Genomic DNA, 7,445 nt, shown 5'->3' with positions numbered 1-7,445 from the left:
CCTCCCCCCACCAAAACCCCTGACACTTTCTGTATCTAATGACCTGACTCTTCCCCTAAGTAACACCCTAGTTTGAGCCCTAACTAACGCCAAAACACTGGTTCCCATTAAGGCCATGATGCAGCACTAAGACCCTGAAGATGTCCCTAAGTGACAGCCTGAACTGTGTCTAACTAAGGCTCTCACGCTATCTCTAAGTGAAGCGCTGACACTGTCCCTAACTTAGGCCCCGATGCTGTCCCTTATAGTTTAAGCTGTCACTAAATAATGCCCTGAGCCTGTCCATAAGGAAGGCCCTGAATATGTCCCTAAGTGCTTCTGATGATGTCCTTAACAGCCTGAACTCTCTTCAAGTTATCTCTGAGGCTCTGACACTGGACCTTCTTAAGGCCTCACCCCGGGGTTGTCCCAGGCTGCTGGGCAGTTTTCCCTTGTCTGCATCTCTTGCCAGCTGCCTGCCATCGGCCACTCTAAGATTCTGCGATACGGTGGTCCCACGTGGGATGTGCCTGTGTAGGCTCAGCTGCGGGAGGAGAGTCATGGCCACTCCGCCCTCCAGGGGACAGCGGCTCAGGGTATGAGCCTCTCAGCCAGTGTCTGGACACAGGGTTCTGTGTCCTTATTTGTTGTAAATACCTTGGAGTTACCTATAACATTTTAAAATGGATATCCCCCCTCGGCATATTTATAATATAAATTATTTAGCACATCAAAATCCAGGAATGACATTCTTAGAATGAGCAGAACACTGGATGCCCCCTCAATGATCTATTACTTGGAGGATTTAAAATTCTCATGAGAAAACACTCACTCTCCTCACCCTCTTGGGCATCAGCACAAGGCGGGAATCAGCTGCATCCTTTATTTATCCCTCTGATTTTCCAGAACATTTCCTTCCAGGAGAAATCTCTGGGCTCTGCGGTAGCTGTGAGTGGTGGATGTCAGGTAAATATGAGAGTGAAAGGCAAGAAAAAGAGACACAGAGGAGGAGATGAGAATCGGTGATGGGGAGAAGCAGGGGCGTCCAGCTTCAATCACAGGCTGAGAGTCTGGGTGGGCCTCCAGCGAAGCTAAGGACCACCAGGGTCAGGCCCCACTTGCCTTGTCACCTGGTTTGGGGATTGGGGACAGCCAAACCCCCATGGCCACTCTCAGAGAAATCAGGGAGGTGGGAGGGCACCCCTGAGAGCCAGATTGAAAATGGTCATGCTGTGAAATAATAAGATGCCCTTTCCGAAAAGTGAAGACTGTTCTCTTGGTTCTCAAAGACTTGCAAATACTCTGTGTCCTTCTGGAGGCACGCTGAAGCCTTCAGTCTTTGAGGGCAGGAATGGGAGTGCATCTGGACTCAAAACCATCCAGCACTCACTCCCTGAATGTGCTAAAGATGACCCGAGTCCACCCCTCGGGTGCTGTGGGGCCTGAAATACCCTGATCACCGAGGATGGGAGGGGCCACACAGACACTCCACTGGACCACCGGGGGCTTGGCAGCTGGGCCAAGCCTTTATCCTTTATCAGATACATGGTTTGCAAACATCTTGGGCCATTTTGGATGGTGGGTTATCTTATTCCTTGCTCCTTTTATACACAACTGTTTTTCATTTTGAGGAAGTCCAATTCATCTATTTTGTCTTTTGTTGCTTGTGATTTTGGTAGATCTAAGAAATCATGACCAAATCCAATGCCATGAAGATGTACTGTCATGTTTTCATCTACGAATTTTATAATTTTGGTTCTTGCATCTAGGCCTTTGGCCCATTTTGCGTTGATTTTGCATATGGGTTGGGGGGTGGTAAGGGTCGAACTTTACTCTTCTGCATGTGGGTATCCAGTTGTTCGAGAACCTGGGCTCACTGTTCGGGAGAAAATACCTGCAAATAATGTGACCAACAAGGGCTTAATTCTAAAATATACAAACAGCTCAGATAACTCAAAACAGAAAAAAAATCAAAAATTAGGCATAATTTTAGAAGGTCTAAATAGACATTTCACCAAAGACATACAGATGGCCAAGAGGCACATGAAAAGATGTTCCACATCACTAATTATCAGAGAATGCAAATCAAAACCACAGTGAGTTATCACTTTGTAGTGGTCAGAATGGCCATCATTAAAATGTTTAGAAATAAATGCTGGAAGGGGTGTGGAGAAAAAGGAACCCTCCTACACTACTGGTGGGAATGTAAATTGATGCAGCCACTATGGAAAACAGTATGGAGGTTCCTCAAAACCTGAAAATAGAATTACCGTATGAACCAGCAATCCCACTCCTGGGCACACATCCAGACAAAACTATAATTCGAAAAGATACGTGCACCCCAGCATTCACAGCAGCACTATTCACAATAGCCAACACATGGAAGCAACCTGAATGTCCCTCAATAGATGAATGGATATAGAAGATGTGGTACATATATACAATGGAATATTACTCAGCCATAAAACAGAGTGAAATAATGCCATCTGCAGCTACATGGATGGACCCAGAGATTATCATACAAAGTGAAGTATGTCAGACAGAGAACCACAAATACCATATGATATCACTTATATCTGAATTATAAAATTAGACCCAAATGAACCTATCTACAGTAGAAAAACACACTCACACACATAAAGAACAGACTTGTGGTTGTCAAGGGGAAGACAGGGGAGAGGGATGGATTGGGAGTTTGGGATCAGTAGATGCAAATTATTATAAATAGGATGGATAAACCAGGTCTTACTCTACAGCACAGGGAACTGTATTCAATACTCTGTAATGAACCATAATGGAAAAGAATATGAAAAATATGTATATATGTATGTATGTATATATGAATCACTTTGCTGTACAGTAGAAATTAACACAATATTGTAGGTCAACTATACATTAGTATCAATTAGGGTGAAGGCACTTTTATAAATTAGGTCTTCTTTCTCTTGTCCTTTCATCCTGGAACAAACGTATAACAGAAACTAACCTGGATTACTCCGGGATGAACTCATATCACACAGAACTTTAATTGTTGAACAAATCGTGAATATCAGTTACACCATGGTGTGTCCTGATACAATATGAAGTTTGTATACCTTATATCAAACCAGCAGAATCCACTAAATTTGGAAATTCAAACTGAAATGAAGCCACCTATCCCATGACTTCTCCACAACTAGTTATACAACATCAATTTGAAACCATATACAATCAAATGAATGTAGACAGAAACAACTATAGCCTTCCTTTTATTGCCTTTTAGATGAAGACGGTATTTAAGGTGATGTCTTGGGCCATTTCAGGGTGTTACTCAATTTCCTGGGTATCTGCCATGCACACAGTAGGTACACATGTTAGTTAACTTGCTTGTGCAACTATATGAAGGTAGTTAATACCACAAAACTGTATACGTAAAGTGAATTAAATGCTAAAGTCGTGTTTTGTATTTTTAATGACAATGAAAAAAAGTGTAGCACTGATGTTTATTACAAAAATGAACACTAAAAACTTTCTTAGTGAAAGAAGCCATACAGAAAAGGTCACCTAGATCTCATATTCATCTTGTCTGCTTCCATCCATCAAGGTTGTCCAAATGAGGGAGAAACTCAGTAATGATTCCAGAAAAAGAAAACTGGATCAGGATGGAAAAAGACATTTTCATACAGTTGGGATAGTAGGTGAAAGTTGAAATGGGGCTGAGTATTAAATTATAATGTGGACATCAGGCTTTCTTCATTTAGGGTTTATGTGCTGGTTCCTTGAGAAAAACACTGAGCATTTTGTGTGAAGTGGCAAACATGAGTACTTTTTGCCATTACTGCAACTTTTTGGTACATTTTAAATTACTGGAAAGTAAATTACTATTCTAGACAACCATGTCAGTATCATGCCAGAAAATCAGATAAGACAGACATCAAATTTTGTTATAGAGGCCAAGACTTACCCAGACCACGTTCAACCAAAGATGTGATACTTATTTCCCTTGTAGGAGTCCACATGGTATAAAGAGGGACCGTGGGAAGAGTATATTAGTAGCTACCATCTCTTGGGTCCTGTGGATTACCTGGGGTGCAGTAGAAACTGTGAGATTTTAGTATTGCAATTTTTCACAATACTTCAAAACATATGCTAAAAAATAAATTCAGTACAGTTGCAAAATATGGAATCAATATACACAAAGCAGTTTTGTTTGTATACACTAATAATGAACCAGCAGCAAGAAAAATTAAGAAAACAATCCCACTTACAATTCCATCAAAAAGAACGAACTATTTAGCAATCAATTTAACCAAGGACGTGAAAGACCTATACTCAGAAAACTATAAAGCATTGATAAAGAAACTGAAGACACAATAGAAAACAATATTCCATGCTCATGCATCGGAAAAACTACTATTTTTAAAATGTTTGGGAGAGGGGGAAGATGACGGAAGTGTAAGATGCGGAGATCACCTTCCTCCCCACAGATACACCAGAAATACATCTACACGTGGAGCAACCCCTACAGAACACCTACTGAATGTTGACAGAAGACCTCAGACCTCCCAAAAGGCAAGAAACTCCCTACGTACCTGGGTAGGAAAAAAAAAAAAAAAAAAGTATATACAGAGACAAAAGAATAGGGACAGGCCCTGCACCAGTGGGAGGGAGCTGTGAAGTGGGAAAGGTTTCCACACACTAGGAAGCCCCTTCGCGGGCACAAACTGCGGGTGGTAGACGGGGAAAGCTTTGGGGCCGCGGAGGACAGCGCAGCCACAGGGTTTCAGAGGGCCAAGGGGAGAGATTCCCGCACAGAGGATCGGTGCTGACCAGCACTCACCAGCACGAGAGGCTTGCCTGCTCCCTGGCCATGGCAGGCGTGGCTGTGAGCGGAGGCTCGGGCTTCGGTCGGAGTGCAGGGAGAGGACTGGGGTTGGTGGCGTGAGCAAAGCCTGCAGGGGATGAGTGCACCACGGATAGTGGGGAGGGAGGCTGGGGAGAAGTCTGGACCTGCCGAACAGGCAAGAGACTTTTTCTTCACTCTTTGTTTCCTGGGGTGAGAGGAGAGGGGATTCAGAGCGCTGCTTAAAGGAGCTCCAGAGACGCTAACAGCGCAGATCCCAGAGACAGGCATGAGATGCTAAGGCTGCTGCTGCGGCCACCAAGATGCCTGTGTGCGAGCACAGGTCACTCTCCACACTCCCCTTCTGGGGAGCCTGTGCAGCCCACCACTGCCAGGTCCTGGGATCCAGGGACACCTCCCCCGGGAGGACACATAGTGTGCTTCAGGCGGGTGCAACGTCACGCTGCCCTCTGCTGCTGCAGGCTCACCCCGCACTCCCTGTCCCTCCCTACCCCTGGCCTAAGTAAGCCAGAGCCACCAAATCAGCGGTTCCTTTAACCCTGTCCTGTCTGAGCGAAGAACAGACGCCCTCAGGAGACCTATACACAGAGGCGGGGCCAAATCCAAAGCTGAGCCCCGGGAGCTGTGCGAACAAAGAAGAGAAAGGGAAATCTCTCCCAGCAGCCTCAGAAGCAACAGATTAAAGCTCCACAATGAATATGATGTACTGCACCTGTGGAATACCTGAATAGACAACAAATCATCCCAAACTGAGGAGGTGGACTTTGAGTGCAAGATTTATGATTTTTTTCCCTCTTTTCCTCTTTATGTTAGTGTGTATGTGTATGCTTCTGTGTGAGATGCTGTCTGTATAGCTTTGCTTTCACCATTTGTCCTAGGGTTCTATATGTCTTTTTTGTTTGTTTGATTTTTCTACTTTAAAAAAATTTTTTGCTTAATAATTATGTTTTATTTTAATAACTTTATTTTATTTTACTTTATTTTATTTTCTATTGTCCTATTTCTTTCTTTTTTTCCACTTTTTCTCCCTTTTATTCTAAGCTGTGTGGATGAAAGCCTCTTGGTGCTGCAGTCAGGACTCAGTTCTGTGCCTCTGAGGTGGGAGAGCCAACTTCAGGACACTGGTCCACAAGAGACCTCACAGCTCCACATAATATCAAATGGCAAAAATCTCCCGGAGATATCGATATCCATGACAGCACCCAGCTTCACTCAACGACCAGCAAGCTACAGTGCTGGACACACTATACCAAACAACTAGCAAGAGAGGAACACAACCCCACCCATTAGCAGAGAGGCTGTCAAAAATCATAATAAGTCGACAGACACCCCAAAACACACCTCCAGACGTGGACCTGCCCACCAGAAAGAAAAGATCCAGCCTCATCTACCAGAACACAGGCACTAGTCCCCTCCACCAGGAAGCTACACAACCCAATGAACCAACTTTAGCCACTGGGGACAGACACCAAAAACAACGAGAACTACCAACCTGCAGGCTGCAAAATGGAGACCCCAAACACAGTAAGATAAGCAAAATGAGAAGACAGAAAAGCACACAGCAGATGAAGGACACCTAACAAATGAAGAGGAAATAGGCAGTCTACCTGAAAAAGAATTCAGAATAATGATAGTAAAGATGATCCAAAATCTTAAAAATAAAATAGAGAAAATGCAAGAAACATTTAACAAGGACCTAGAAGAACTAAAGAGGAAACAAGCAATGATGAACAACACAATAAATTAAATTAAAAATACTCTAGAAGGGATCAATAGCAGAATAACTGAGGCAGAAACACGGATAAGTGACCTGGAAGATAAAAGAGTAGAAATAACCACTGCAGAGCAGAATAAAGAAAAAGAATGAAGAGAACCGAGGACAGTCTCAGAGACCTCTGGGACAACAGTAAACACACCAACATTCGAATTATAGGGGTTCCAGAAAAAGAAGAGAAAAAGAAAGGGGCTGAGAAAATATTTGACGAGATTATAGTTGAAAACTTCCCTAATATGGGAAAGGAAATAGTTAATCAAGTCCAGGAAGAACAGAGAGTCCCATACAGGATAAATCCAAGGAGAAACCCGCCAAGACACATATTAATCAAACTGTAAAAAATTAAATACAAAGAAAACATATTAAAAGCATCAAGGGAAAAATAACAAATAACACACAAGGCAATCCCCATAAGGTTAACAGCTGATCTTTCAGCAGAAACTCTGCAAGCCAGAAGGGACTGGCAGGACATATTTAAAGTGATGAAGGAGAAAAACCTACAACCAATATTACTCTACCCAGCAAGGATCTCATTCAGATTTGATGGAGAAATTAATACCTGTACAGACAAGCAAAAGCTGAGAGACTTCAGCACCACGAAACCAGCTTTACAACAACTGCTAAAGGATCCTCTCTAGGCCTGAAACACAAGAGAAGGAAAAGACCTATAATAACAAACCCAAAACAATTAAGAAAATGGGAATAGGAACATACATATTGATAATTACCTTAAATATAAATGGATTAAATGCTCCCACCAAAAGAAACAGACTGGCTGAATGGATACAAAAACAAGACCCATATAAATGCTGTCTACAAGACACCCCCTTCAGACCTAGAGACACATAC

This window comes from Lipotes vexillifer, unplaced genomic scaffold (assembly GCF_000442215.2).
Source record: "Lipotes vexillifer unplaced genomic scaffold, Lipotes_vexillifer_v1.1 scaffold1036, whole genome shotgun sequence".
Classification (NCBI taxonomy): Eukaryota; Metazoa; Chordata; class Mammalia; order Artiodactyla; family Lipotidae; genus Lipotes; species Lipotes vexillifer.
The sequence above is the reverse complement of the archived record's forward strand: the minus strand, read 5'-3'. Positions refer to the sequence as shown.